The sequence below is a fragment of the Phyllobates terribilis genome, unplaced genomic scaffold (genome assembly GCF_046119375.1).
Source record: "Phyllobates terribilis strain yellow unplaced genomic scaffold, ASM4611937v1 Scaffold_8__6_contigs__length_399053987, whole genome shotgun sequence".
In the NCBI taxonomy this organism is placed as follows: Eukaryota; Metazoa; Chordata; class Amphibia; order Anura; family Dendrobatidae; genus Phyllobates; species Phyllobates terribilis.
In genome coordinates, this window is record NW_027362768.1 from 347863099 (window position 1) to 347875765 (window position 12667).

The following is a 12667-nucleotide window of genomic DNA, read 5'->3' on the forward strand; positions in this document are numbered from 1 at the left end:
CGCGTGGATTGCAGCAGCAGCAAGCCGAAAAGTGCAGGCATGTGAGGGATCTAGAGGTTGACAGCATGTCTTCTTAACGGGAGTCCAGGTGGCCATCTCCACAAATGGACTTTTCAGAATCCTTGGGTGGCACCGTAGTCGGAAACCAATTCTGGTTATCGCTTCTCGGCCTTTTGGCTAAGATCAAGTGTAGTATCTGTTCTTATCAGTTTAATATCTGATACATCCCCTATCTGGGGACCATATATTAAATGGATTTTTAGAACAGGGAGATGGAAAAAGAGCTTGCTCTGTCCACTCCACGCATTGACCTGGTATTGCAGTATCTCCAGGACCGGTGCACCCCTTCTTTAATGCAGTTTCTAAAATCAGAAAGAATTGAATTCAATGCTTTTTGTTCATTTGGCTTGTTTGTCGGATTTTGGGATGGACTCTTTGGCTTTGCTTCTCTTCTCCTCATTGGATTTTTCATGTTAAAAGTTGCAGAAGCCAGATGACAAGCTCATTTTGGTTCAAGTTCAGCAACTGTGCATTGCATTGCCATGTAATGTAATGCAATGCTATCTATCTAGCTCTCCCTCTATACTTCCTTTTGGATAAACAGACATATTAGGCAAGCATTTTGGAGCTTTCACCTAAATAACTACAGGTGGTGAGATAAGCTGCACAATATAATTGACCTTTCAGTATATTGTTGCACACACACCATCTATTTAGCAAATGCCCTTGTTATCAACAGCAGCCTTTTAAACTCACCTGAGCTAACAGGTATGTGAGCTGGTTACTCTGCTGCGCTTAAAATTTCTTTTTTGGTTTGCTACAATGCCTTTTCTGAAACGTTGTCTCCCTCTGCTGGAACACTGACTTCTTTCATTTAATGCCTGCAGACTATAAAAGAGAAACCAACCCAAAAAGTTTGGTTGATTAGTCTGTGGCATTCTTTTAAACTGTTGCTTATGGCGGTCTCTGTGAGCTTCTCAGTGACATTCAGCCATCCAGGTATCCCGCCTGCAGTAGACGGAATGTGGCAATGGAACGCTGGCTGCGCGTGTCATAATAGGCTCTGAGCCTTTATATACCTGCGCACAGCAGCAGCCACCTTCAGTCTGCTGCTGGACAGCCAGCAGCAGCAGCAGCAGGAGAGGTAATTAATCAGCAACCCTCCTGCTAAGGGTAGACAGCTGCTCGTTCCACCCCCCCCCCCGCCTTAATTGGTTCTCCTCCCTTCCAACGGTGTTGAGGCGGGTGGGAACAGCCGGGGGTTGAGGGTACTGTGCTAAAAGAGGTGGAGTTATGCAGATCTAAAACGCGTGGATTGCAGCAGCAGCAAGCCGAAAAGTGCAGGCATGTGAGGGATCTAGAGGTTGACAGCATGTCTTCTTAACGGGAGTCCAGGTGGCCATCTCCACAAATGGACTTTTCAGAATCCTTGGGTGGCACCGTAGTCGGAAACCAATTTTGGTTATCGCTTCTCGGCCTTTTGGCTAAGATCAAGTGTAGTATCTGTTCTTATCAGTTTAATATCTGATACGTCCCCTATCTGGGGACCATATATTAAATGGATTTTTAGAACAGGGAGATGGAAAAAGAGCTTGCTCTGTCCTCTCCACGCATTGACCTGGTATTGCAGTATCTCCAGGACCGGTGCACCCCTTCTTTAATGCAGTTTCTAAAATCAGAAAGAATTGAATTCAATGCTTTTTGTTCATTTGGCTTGTTTGTCGGATTTTGGGATGGACTCTTTGGCTTTGCTTTTCTTCTCCTCATTGGATTTTTCATGTTAAAAGTTGCAGAAGCCAGATGACAAGCTCATTTTGGTTCAACTTCAGCAACTGTGCATTGCATTGCCATGTAATGTAATGCAATGCTATCTATCTAGCTCTCCCTCTATACTTCCTTTTGGATAAACAGACAGATTAGGCAAGCATTTTGGAGCTTTCACCTAAATAACTACAGGTGGTGAGATAAGCTGCACAATATAATTGACCTTTCAGTATATTGTTGCACACACACCATCTATTTAGCAAATGCCCTTGTTATCAACAGCAGCCTTTTAAACTCACCTGAGCTAACAGGTATGTGAGCTGGTTACTCTGCTGCGCTTAAAATTTCTTTTTTGGTTTGCTACAATGCCTTTTCTGAAACGTTGTCTCCCTCTGCTGGAACACTGACTTCTTTCATTTAATGCCTGCAGACTATAAAAGAGAAACCAACCCAAAAAGTTTGGTTGATTAGTCTGTGGCATTCTTTTAAACTGTTGCTTATGGCGGTCTCTGTGAGCTTCTCAGTGACATTCAGCCATCCAGGTATCCCGCCTGCAGTAGACGGAATGTGGCAATGGAACGCTGGCTGCGCGTGTCATAATAGGCTCTGAGCCTTTATATACCTGCGCACAGCAGCAGCCACCTTCAGTCTGCTGCTGGACAGCCAGCAGCAGCAGCAGCAGCAGGAGAGGTAATTAATCAGCAACCCTCCTGCTAAGGGTAGACAGCTGCTCGTTCCACCCCCCCCCCCGGCCTTAATTGGTTCTCCTCCCTTCCAACGGTGTTGAGGCGGGTGGGAACAGCCGGGGGTTGAGGGTACTGTGCTAAAAGAGGTGGAGTTATGCAGATCTAAAACGCGTGGATTGCAGCAGCAGCAAGCCGAAAAGTGCAGGCATGTGAGGGATCTAGAGGTTGACAGCATGTCTTCTTAACGGGAGTCCAGGTGGCCATCTCCACAAATGGACTTTTCAGAATCCTTGGGTGGCACCGTAGTCGGAAACCAATTCTGGTTATCGCTTCTCGGCCTTTTGGCTAAGAACAAGTGTAGTATCTGTTCTTATCAGTTTAATATCTGATACGTCCCCTATCTGGGGACCATATATTAAATGGATTTTTAGAACAGGGAGATGGAAAAAGAGCTTGCTCTGTCCACTCCACGCATTGACCTGGTATTGCAGAATCTCCAGGACCGGTGCACCCCTTCTTTAATGCAGTTTCTAAAATCAGAAAGAATTGAATTCAATGCTTTTTGTTCATTTGGCTTGTTTGTCGGATTTTGGGATGGACTCTTTGGCTTTGCTTTTCTTCTCCTCATTGGATTTTTCATGTTAAAAGTTGCAGAAGCCAGATGACAAGCTCATTTTGGTTCAACTTCAGCAACTGTGCATTGCATTGCCATGTAATGTAATGCAATGCTATCTATCTAGCTCTCCCTCTATACTTCCTTTTGGATAAACAGACATATTAGGCAAGCATTTTGGAGCTTTCACCTAAATAACTACAGGTGGTAAGATAAGCTGCACAATATAATTGACCTTTCAGTATATTGTTGCACACACACCATCTATTTAGCAAATGCCCTTGTTATCAACAGCAGCCTTTTAAACTCACCTGAGCTAACAGGTATGTGAGCTGGTTACTCTGCTGCGCTTAAAATTTCTTTTTTGGTTTGCTACAATGCCTTTTCTGAAACGTTGTCTCCCTCTGCTGGAACACTGACTTCTTTCATTTAATGCCTGCAGACTATAAAAGAGAAACCAACCCAAAAAGTTTGGTTGATTAGTCTGTGGCATTCTTTTAAACTGTTGCTTATGGCGGTCTCTGTGAGCTTCTCAGTGACATTCAGCCATCCAGGTATCCCGCCTGCAGTAGACGGAATGTGGCAATGGAACGCTGGCTGCGCGTGTCATAATAGGCTCTGAGCCTTTATATACCTGCGCACAGCAGCAGCCACCTTCAGTCTGCTGCTGGACAGCCAGCAGCAGCAGCAGCAGCAGGAGAGGTAATTAATCAGCAACCCTCCTGCTAAGGGTAGACAGCTGCTCGTTCCACCCCCCCCCCCCGCCTTAATTGGTTCTCCTCCCTTCCAACGGTGTTGAGGCGGGTGGGAACAGCCGGGGGTTGAGGGTACTGTGCTAAAAGAGGTGGAGTTATGCAGATCTAAAACGCGTGGATTGCAGCAGCAGCAAGCCGAAAAGTGCAGGCATGTGAGGGATCTAGAGGTTGACAGCATGTCTTCTTAACGGGAGTCCAGGTGGCCATCTCCACAAATGGACTTTTCAGAATCCTTGGGTGGCACCGTAGTCGGAAACCAATTCTGGTTATCGCTTCTCGGCCTTTTGGCTAAGATCAAGTGTAGTATCTGTTCTTATCAGTTTAATATCTGATACGTCCCCTATCTGGGGACCATATATTAAATGGATTTTTAGAACAGGGAGATGGAAAAAGAGCTTGCTCTGTCCACTCCACGCATTGACCTGGTATTGCAGTATCTCCAGGACCGGTGCACCCCTTCTTTAATGCAGTTTCTAAAATCAGAAAGAATTGAATTCAATGCTTTTTGTTCATTTGGCTTGTTTGTCGGATTTTGGGATGGACTCTTTGGCTTTGCTTTTCTTTTCCTCATTGGATTTTTCATGTTAAAAGTTGCAGAAGCCAGATGACAAGCTCATTTTGGTTCAACTTCAGCAACTGTGCATTGCATTGCCATGTAATGTAATGCAATGCAATCTATCTAGCTCTCCCTCTATACTTCCTTTTGGATAAACAGACATATTAGGCAAGCATTTTGGAGCTTTCACCTAAATAACTACAGGTGGTGAGATAAGCTGCACAATATAATTGACCTTTCAGTATATTGTTGCACACACACCATCTATTTAGCAAATGCCCTTGTTATCAACAGCAGCCTTTTAAACTCACCTGAGCTAACAGGTATGTGAGCTGGTTACTCTGCTGCGCTTAAAATTTCTTTTTTGGTTTGCTACAATGCCTTTTCTGAAACGTTGTCTCCCTCTGCTGGAACACTGACTTCTTTCATTTAATGCCTGCAGACTATAAAAGAGAAACCAACCCAAAAAGTTTGGTTGATTAGTCTGTGGCATTCTTTTAAACTGTTGCTTATGGCGGTCTCTGTGAGCTTCTCAGTGACATTCAGCCATCCAGGTATCCCGCCTGCAGTAGACGGAATGTGGCAATGGAACGCTGGCTGCGCGTGTCATAATAGGCTCTGAGCCTTTATATACCTGCGCACAGCAGCAGCCACCTTCAGTCTGCTGCTGGACAGCCAGCAGCAGCAGCAGCAGCAGGAGAGGTAATTAATCAGCAACCCTCCTGCTAAGGGTAGACAGCTGCTCGTTCCACCCCCCCCCCGCCTTAATTGGTTCTCCTCCCTTCCAACGGTGTTGAGGCGGGTGGGAACAGCCGGGGGTTGAGGGTACTGTGCTAAAAGAGGTGGAGTTATGCAGATCTAAAACGCGTGGATTGCAGCAGCAGCAAGCCGAAAAGTGCAGGCATGTGAGGGATCTAGAGGTTGACAGCATGTCTTCTTAACGGGAGTCCAGGTGGCCATCTCCACAAATGGACTTTTCAGAATCCTTGGGTGGCACCGTAGTCGGAAACCAATTCTGGTTATCGCTTCTCGGCCTTTTGGCTAAGATCAAGTGTAGTATCTGTTCTTATCAGTTTAATATCTGATACGTCCCCTATCTGGGGACCATATATTAAATGGATTTTTAGAACAGGGAGATGGAAAAAGAGCTTGCTCTGTCCACTCCACGCATTGACCTGGTATTGCAGTATCTCCAGGACCGGTGCACCCCTTCTTTAATGCAGTTTCTAAAATCAGAAAGAATTGAATTCAATGCTTTTTGTTCATTTGGCTTGTTTGTCGGATTTTGGGATGGACTCTTTGGCTTTGCTTTTCTTCTCCTCATTGGATTTTTCATGTTAAAAGTTGCAGAAGCCAGATGACAAGCTCATTTTGGTTCAACTTCAGCAACTGTGCATTGCATTGCCATGTAATGTAATGCAATGCTATCTATCTAGCTCTCCCTCTATACTTCCTTTTGGATAAACAGACATATTAGGCAAGCATTTTGGAGCTTTCACCTAAATAACTACAGGTGGTGAGATAAGCTGCACAATATAATTGACCTTTCAGTATATTGTTGCACACACACCATCTATTTAGCAAATGCCCTTGTTATCAACAGCATCCTTTTAAACTCACCTGAGCTAACAGGTATGTGAGCTGGTTACTCTGCTGCGCTTAAAATTTCTTTTTTGGTTTGCTACAATGCCTTTTCTGAAACGTTGTCTCCCTCTGCTGGAACACTGACTTCTTTCATTTAATGCCTGCAGACTATAAAAGAGAAACCAACCCAAAAAGTTTGGTTGATTAGTCTGTGGCATTCTTTTAAACTGTTGCTTATGACGGTCTCTGTGAGCTTCTCAGTGACATTCAGCCATCCAGGTATCTCGCCTGCAGTAGACGGAATGTGGCAATGGAACGCTGGCTGCGCGTGTCATAATAGGCTCTGAGCCTTTATATACCTGCGCACAGCAGCAGCCACCTTCAGTCTGCTGCTGGACAGCCAGCAGCAGCAGCAGCAGGAGAGGTAATTAATCAGCAACCCTCCTGCTAAGGGTAGACAGCTGCTCGTTCCACCCCCCCCCCGCCTTAATTGGTTCTCCTCCCTTCCAACGGTGTTGAGGCGGGTGGGAACAGCCGGGGGTTGAGGGTACTGTGCTAAAAGAGGTGGAGTTATGCAGATCTAAAACGCGTGGATTGCAGCAGCAGCAAGCCGAAAAGTGCAGGCATGTGAGGGATCTAGAGGTTGACAGCATGTCTTCTTAACGGGAGTCCAGGTGGCCATCTCCACAAATGGACTTTTCAGAATCCTTGGGTGGCACCGTAGTCGGAAACCAATTCTGGTTATCGCTTCTCGGCCTTTTGGCTAAGATCAAGTGTAGTATCTGTTCTTATCAGTTTAATATCTGATACGTCCCCTATCTGGGGACCATATATTAAATGGATTTTTAGAACAGGGAGATGGAAAAAGAGCTTGCTCTGTCCACTCCACGCATTGACCTGGTATTGCAGTATCTCCAGGACCGGTGCACCCCTTCTTTAATGCAGTTTCTAAAATCAGAAAGAATTGAATTCAATGCTTTTTGTTCATTTGGCTTGTTTGTCGGATTTTGGGATTGACTCTTTGGCTTTGCTTTTCTTCTCCTCATTGGATTTTTCATGTTAAAAGTTGCAGAAGCCAGATGACAAGCTCATTTTGGTTCAACTTCAGCAACTGTGCATTGCATTGCCATGTAATGTAATGCAATGCTATCTATCTAGCTCTCCCTCTATACTTCCTTTTGGATAAACAGACATATTAGGCAAGCATTTTGGAGCTTTCACCTAAATAACTACAGGTGGTGAGATAAGCTGCACAATATAATTGACCTTTCAGTATATTGTTGCACACACACCATCTATTTAGCAAATGCCCTTGTTATCAACAGCAGCCTTTTAAACTCACCTGAGCTAACAGGTATGTGAGCTGGTTACTTTGCTGCGCTTAAAATTTCTTTTTTGGTTTGCTACAATGCCTTTTCTGAAACGTTGTCTCCCTCTGCTGGAACACTGACTTCTTTCATTTAATGCCTGCAGACTATAAAAGAGAAACCAACCCAAAAAGTTTGGTTGATTAGTCTGTGGCATTCTTTTAAACTGTTGCTTATGGCGGTCTCTGTGAGCTTCTCAGTGACATTCAGCCATCCAGGTATCCCGCCTGCAGTAGACGGAATGTGGCAATGGAACGCTGGCTGCGCGTGTCATAATAGGCTCTGAGCCTTTATATACCTGCGCACAGCAGCAGCCACCTTCAGTCTGCTGCTGGACAGCCAGCAGCAGCAGCAGCAGCAGGAGAGGTAATTAATCAGCAACCCTCCTGCTAAGGGTAGACAGCTGCTCGTTCCACCCCCCCCCGCCTTAATTGGTTCTCCTCCCTTCCAACGGTGTTGAGGCGGGTGGGAACAGCCGGGGGTTGAGGGTACTGTGCTAAAAGAGGTGGAGTTATGCAGATCTAAAACGCGTGGATTGCAGCAGCAGCAAGCCGAAAAGTGCAGGCATGTGAGGGATCTAGAGGTTGACAGCATGTCTTCTTAACGGGAGTCCAGGTGGCCATCTCCACAAATGGACTTTTCAGAATCCTTGGGTGGCACCGTAGTCGGAAACCAATTCTGGTTATCGCTTCTCGGCCTTTTGGCTAAGATCAAGTGTAGTATCTGTTCTTATCAGTTTAATATCTGATACGTCCCCTATCTGGGGACCATATATTAAATGGATTTTTAGAACAGGGAGATGGAAAAAGAGCTTGCTCTGTCCACTCCACGCATTGACCTGGTATTGCAGTATCTCCAGGACCGGTGCACCCCTTCTTTAATGCAGTTTCTAAAATCAGAAAGAATTGAATTCAATGCTTTTTGTTCATTTGGCTTGTTTGTCGGATTTTGGGATGGACTCTTTGGCTTTGCTTTTCTTCTCCTCATTGGATTTTTCATGTTAAAAGTTGCAGAAGCCAGATGACAAGCTCATTTTGGTTCAACTTCAGCAACTGTGCATTGCATTGCCATGTAATGTAATGCAATGCTATCTATCTAGCTCTCCCTCTATACTTCCTTTTGGATAAACAGACATATTAGGCAAGCATTTTGGAGCTTTCACCTAAATAACTACAGGTGGTGAGATAAGCTGCACAATATAATTGACCTTTCAGTATATTGTTGCACACACACCATCTATTTAGCAAATGCCCTTGTTATCAACAGCAGCCTTTTAAACTCACCTGAGCTAACAGGTATGTGAGCTGGTTACTCTGCTGCGCTTAAAATTTCTTTTTTGGTTTGCTACAATGCCTTTTCTGAAACGTTGTCTCCCTCTGCTGGAACACTGACTTCTTTCATTTAATGCCTGCAGACTATAAAAGAGAAACCAACCCAAAAAGTTTGGTTGATTAGTCTGTGGCATTCTTTTAAACTGTTGCTTATGGCGGTCTCTGTGAGCTTCTCAGTGACATTCAGCCATCCAGGTATCCCGCCTGCAGTAGACGGAATGTGGCAATGGAACGCTGGCTGCGCGTGTCATAATAGGCTCTGAGCCTTTATATACCTGCGCACAGCAGCAGCCACCTTCAGTCTGCTGCTGGACAGCCAGCAGCAGCAGCAGCAGCAGGAGAGGTAATTAATCAGCAACCCTCCTGCTAAGGGTAGACAGCTGCTCGTTCCACCCCCCCCCCCGCCTTAATTGGTTCTCCTCCCTTCCAACGGTGTTGAGGCGGGTGGGAACAGCCGGGGGTTGAGGGTACTGTGCTAAAAGAGGTGGAGTTATGCAGATCTAAAACGCGTGGATTGCAGCAGCAGCAAGCCGAAAAGTGCAGGCATGTGAGGGATCTAGAGGTTGACAGCATGTCTTCTTAACGGGAGTCCAGGTGGCCATCTCCACAAATGGACTTTTCAGAATCCTTGGGTGGCACCGTAGTCGGAAACCAATTCTGGTTATCGCTTCTCGGCCTTTTGGCTAAGATCAATTGTAGTATCTGTTCTTATCAGTTTAATATCTGATACGTCCCCTATCTGGGGACCATATATTAAATGGATTTTTAGAACAGGGAGATGGAAAAAGAGCTTGCTCTGTCCACTCCACGCATTGACCTGGTATTGCAGTATCTCCAGGACCGGTGCACCCCTTCTTTAATGCAGTTTCTAAAATCAGAAAGAATTGAATTCAATGCTTTTTGTTCATTTGGCTTGTTTGTCGGATTTTGGGATGGACTCTTTGGCTTTGCTTTTCTTCTCCTCATTGGATTTTTCATGTTAAAAGTTGCAGAAGCCAGATGACAAGCTCATTTTGGTTCAACTTCAGCAACTGTGCATTGCATTGCCATGTAATGTAATGCAATGCTATCTATCTAGCTCTCCCTCTATACTTCCTTTTGGATAAACAGACATATTAGGCAAGCATTTTGGAGCTTTCACCTAAATAACTACAGGTGGTGAGATAAGCTGCACAATATAATTGACCTTTCAGTATATTGTTGCACACACACCATCTATTTAGCAAATGCCCTTGTTATCAACAGCAGCCTTTTAAACTCACCTGAGCTAACAGGTATGTGAGCTGGTTACTCTGCTGCGCTTAAAATTTCTTTTTTGGTTTGCTACAATGCCTTTTCTGAAACGTTGTCTCCCTCTGCTGGAACACTGACTTCTTTCATTTAATGCCTGCAGACTATAAAAGAGAAACCAACCCAAAAAGTTTGGTTGATTAGTCTGTGGCATTCTTTTAAACTGTTGCTTATGGCGGTCTCTGTGAGCTTCTCAGTGACATTCAGCCATCCAGGTATCCCGCCTGCAGTAGACGGAATGTGGCAATGGAACGCTGGCTGCGCGTGTCATAATAGGCTCTGAGCCTTTATATACCTGCGCACAGCAGCAGCCACCTTCAGTCTGCTGCTGGACAGCCAGCAGCAGCAGCAGCAGGAGAGGTAATTAATCAGCAACCCTCCTGCTAAGGGTAGACAGCTGCTCGTTCCACCCCCCCCCCCCCCGCCTTAATTGGTTCTCCTCCCTTCCAACGGTGTTGAGGCGGGTGGGAACAGCCGGGGGTTGAGGGTACTGTGCTAAAAGAGGTGGAGTTATGCAGATCTAAAACGCGTGGATTGCAGCAGCAGCAAGCCGAAAAGTGCAGGCATGTGAGGGATCTAGAGGTTGACAGCATGTCTTCTTAACGGGAGTCCAGGTGGCCATCTCCACAAATGGACTTTTCAGAATCCTTGGTTGGCACCGTAGTCGGAAACCAATTCTGGTTATCGCTTCTCGGCCTTTTGGCTAAGATCAAGTGTAGTATCTGTTCTTATCAGTTTAATATCTGATACGTCCCCTATCTGGGGACCATATATTAAATGGATTTTTAGAACAGGGAGATGGAAAAAGAGCTTGCTCTGTCCACTCCACGCATTGACCTGGTATTGCAGTATCTCCAGGACCGGTGCACCCCTTCTTTAATGCAGTTTCTAAAATCAGAAAGAATTGAATTCAATGCTTTTTGTTCATTTGGCTTGTTTGTCGGATTATGGGATGGACTCTTTGGCTTTGCTTTTCTTCTCCTCATTGGATTTTTCATGTTAAAAGTTGCAGAAGCCAGATGACAAGCTCATTTTGGTTCAACTTCAGCAACTGTGCATTGCATTGCCATGTAATGTAATGCAATGCTATCTATCTAGCTCTCCCTCTATACTTCCTTTTGGATAAACAGACATATTAGGCAAGCATTTTGGAGCTTTCACCTAAATAACTACAGGTGGTGAGATAAGCTGCACAATATAATTGACCTTTCAGTATATTGTTGCACACACACCATCTATTTAGCAAATGCCCTTGTTATCAACAGCAGCCTTTTAAACTCACCTGAGCTAACAGGTATGTGAGCTGGTTACTTTGCTGCGCTTAAAATTTCTTTTTTGGTTTGCTACAATGCCTTTTCTGAAACATTGTCTCCCTCTGCTGGAACACTGACTTCTTTCATTTAATGCCTGCAGACTATAAAAGAGAAACCAACCCAAAAAGTTTGGTTGATTAGTCTGTGGCATTCTTTTAAACTGTTGCTTATGGCGGCCTCTGTGAGCTTCTCAGTGACATTCAGCCATCCAGGTATCCCGCCTGCAGTAGACGGAATGTGGCAATGGAACGCTGGCTGCGCGTGTCATAATAGGCTCTGAGCCTTTATATACCTGCGCACAGCAGCAGCCACCTTCAGTCTGCTGCTGGACAGCCAGCAGCAGCAGCAGCAGCAGGAGAGGTAATTAATCAGCAACCCTCCTGCTAAGGGTAGACAGCTGCTCGTTCCACCCCCCCCCCGCCTTAATTGGTTCTCCTCCCTTCCAACGGTGTTGAGGCGGGTGGGAACAGCCGGGGGTTGAGGGTACTGTGCTAAAAGAGGTGGAGTTATGCAGATCTAAAACGCGTGGATTGCAGCAGCAGCAAGCCGAAAAGTGAAGGCATGTGAGGGATCTAGAGGTTGACAGCATGTCTTCTTAACGGGAGTCCAGGTGGCCATCTCCACAAATGGACTTTTCAGAATCCTTGGGTGGCACCGTAGTCGGAAACCAATTCTGGTTATCGCTTCTCGGCCTTTTGGCTAAGATCAAGTGTAGTATCTGTTCTTATCAGTTTAATATCTGATACGTCCCCTATCTGGGGACCATATATTAAATGGATTTTTAGAACAGGGAGATGGAAAAAGAGCTTGCTCTGTCCACTCCACGCATTGACCTGGTATTGCAGTATCTCCAGGACCGGTGCACCCCTTCTTTAATGCAGTTTCTAAAATCAGAAAGAATTGAATTCAATGCTTTTTGTTCATTTGGCTTGTTTGTCGGATTTTGGGATGGACTCTTTGGCTTTGCTTTTCTTCTCCTCATTGGATTTTTCATGTTAAAAGTTGCAGAAGCCAGATGACAAGCTCATTTTGGTTCAACTTCAGCAACTGTGCATTGCATTGCCATGTAATGTAATGCAATGCTATCTATCTAGCTCTCCCTCTATACTTCCTTTTGGATAAACAGACATATTAGGCAAGCATTTTGGAGCTTTCACCTAAATAACTACAGGTGGTGAGATAAGCTGCACAATATAATTGACCTTTCAGTATATTGTTGCACACACACCATCTATTTAGCAAATGCCCTTGTTATCAACAGCAGCCTTTTAAACTCACCTGAGCTAACAGGTATGTGAGCTGGTTACTCTGCTGCGCTTAAAATTTCTTTTTTGGTTTGCTACAATGCCTTTTCTGAAACGTTGTCTCCCTCTGCTGGAACACTGACTTCTTTCATTTAATGCCTGCA

General features: G+C 45.1%; 10 non-coding genes across 10 annotated transcripts; all 10 read left to right on the forward strand.

Annotated features, from left to right (window-relative positions):
* Positions 1–157: 157 nt before the first annotated feature.
* On the forward strand, positions 158–348 carry LOC141159705 (U2 spliceosomal RNA). The gene has a single exon (XR_012249706.1). It is a non-coding gene; the product is annotated as a U2 spliceosomal RNA (small nuclear RNA).
* Positions 349–1464: 1116 nt separating this feature from the next.
* LOC141160719 (U2 spliceosomal RNA) lies at positions 1465–1655 on the forward strand. The gene has a single exon (XR_012250472.1). It is a non-coding gene; the product is annotated as a U2 spliceosomal RNA (small nuclear RNA).
* A 1120-nt stretch (positions 1656–2775) lies between these two features.
* Positions 2776–2966, forward strand: LOC141159956 (U2 spliceosomal RNA). Its single transcript, XR_012249949.1, has one exon. It is a non-coding gene; the product is annotated as a U2 spliceosomal RNA (small nuclear RNA).
* A 1120-nt stretch (positions 2967–4086) lies between these two features.
* LOC141158755 (U2 spliceosomal RNA) lies at positions 4087–4277 on the forward strand. The gene has a single exon (XR_012248779.1). It is a non-coding gene; the product is annotated as a U2 spliceosomal RNA (small nuclear RNA).
* A 1118-nt stretch (positions 4278–5395) lies between these two features.
* On the forward strand, positions 5396–5586 carry LOC141158757 (U2 spliceosomal RNA). Its single transcript, XR_012248781.1, has one exon. It is a non-coding gene; the product is annotated as a U2 spliceosomal RNA (small nuclear RNA).
* A 1115-nt stretch (positions 5587–6701) lies between these two features.
* LOC141158758 (U2 spliceosomal RNA) lies at positions 6702–6892 on the forward strand. The gene has a single exon (XR_012248782.1). It is a non-coding gene; the product is annotated as a U2 spliceosomal RNA (small nuclear RNA).
* A 1117-nt stretch (positions 6893–8009) lies between these two features.
* Positions 8010–8200, forward strand: LOC141158759 (U2 spliceosomal RNA). Its single transcript, XR_012248783.1, has one exon. It is a non-coding gene; the product is annotated as a U2 spliceosomal RNA (small nuclear RNA).
* A 1119-nt stretch (positions 8201–9319) lies between these two features.
* LOC141159809 (U2 spliceosomal RNA) lies at positions 9320–9510 on the forward strand. Its single transcript, XR_012249806.1, has one exon. It is a non-coding gene; the product is annotated as a U2 spliceosomal RNA (small nuclear RNA).
* Positions 9511–10629: 1119 nt separating this feature from the next.
* LOC141158760 (U2 spliceosomal RNA) lies at positions 10630–10820 on the forward strand. The gene has a single exon (XR_012248784.1). It is a non-coding gene; the product is annotated as a U2 spliceosomal RNA (small nuclear RNA).
* Positions 10821–11938: 1118 nt separating this feature from the next.
* On the forward strand, positions 11939–12129 carry LOC141158761 (U2 spliceosomal RNA). The gene has a single exon (XR_012248785.1). It is a non-coding gene; the product is annotated as a U2 spliceosomal RNA (small nuclear RNA).
* Positions 12130–12667: the final 538 nt, after the last annotated feature.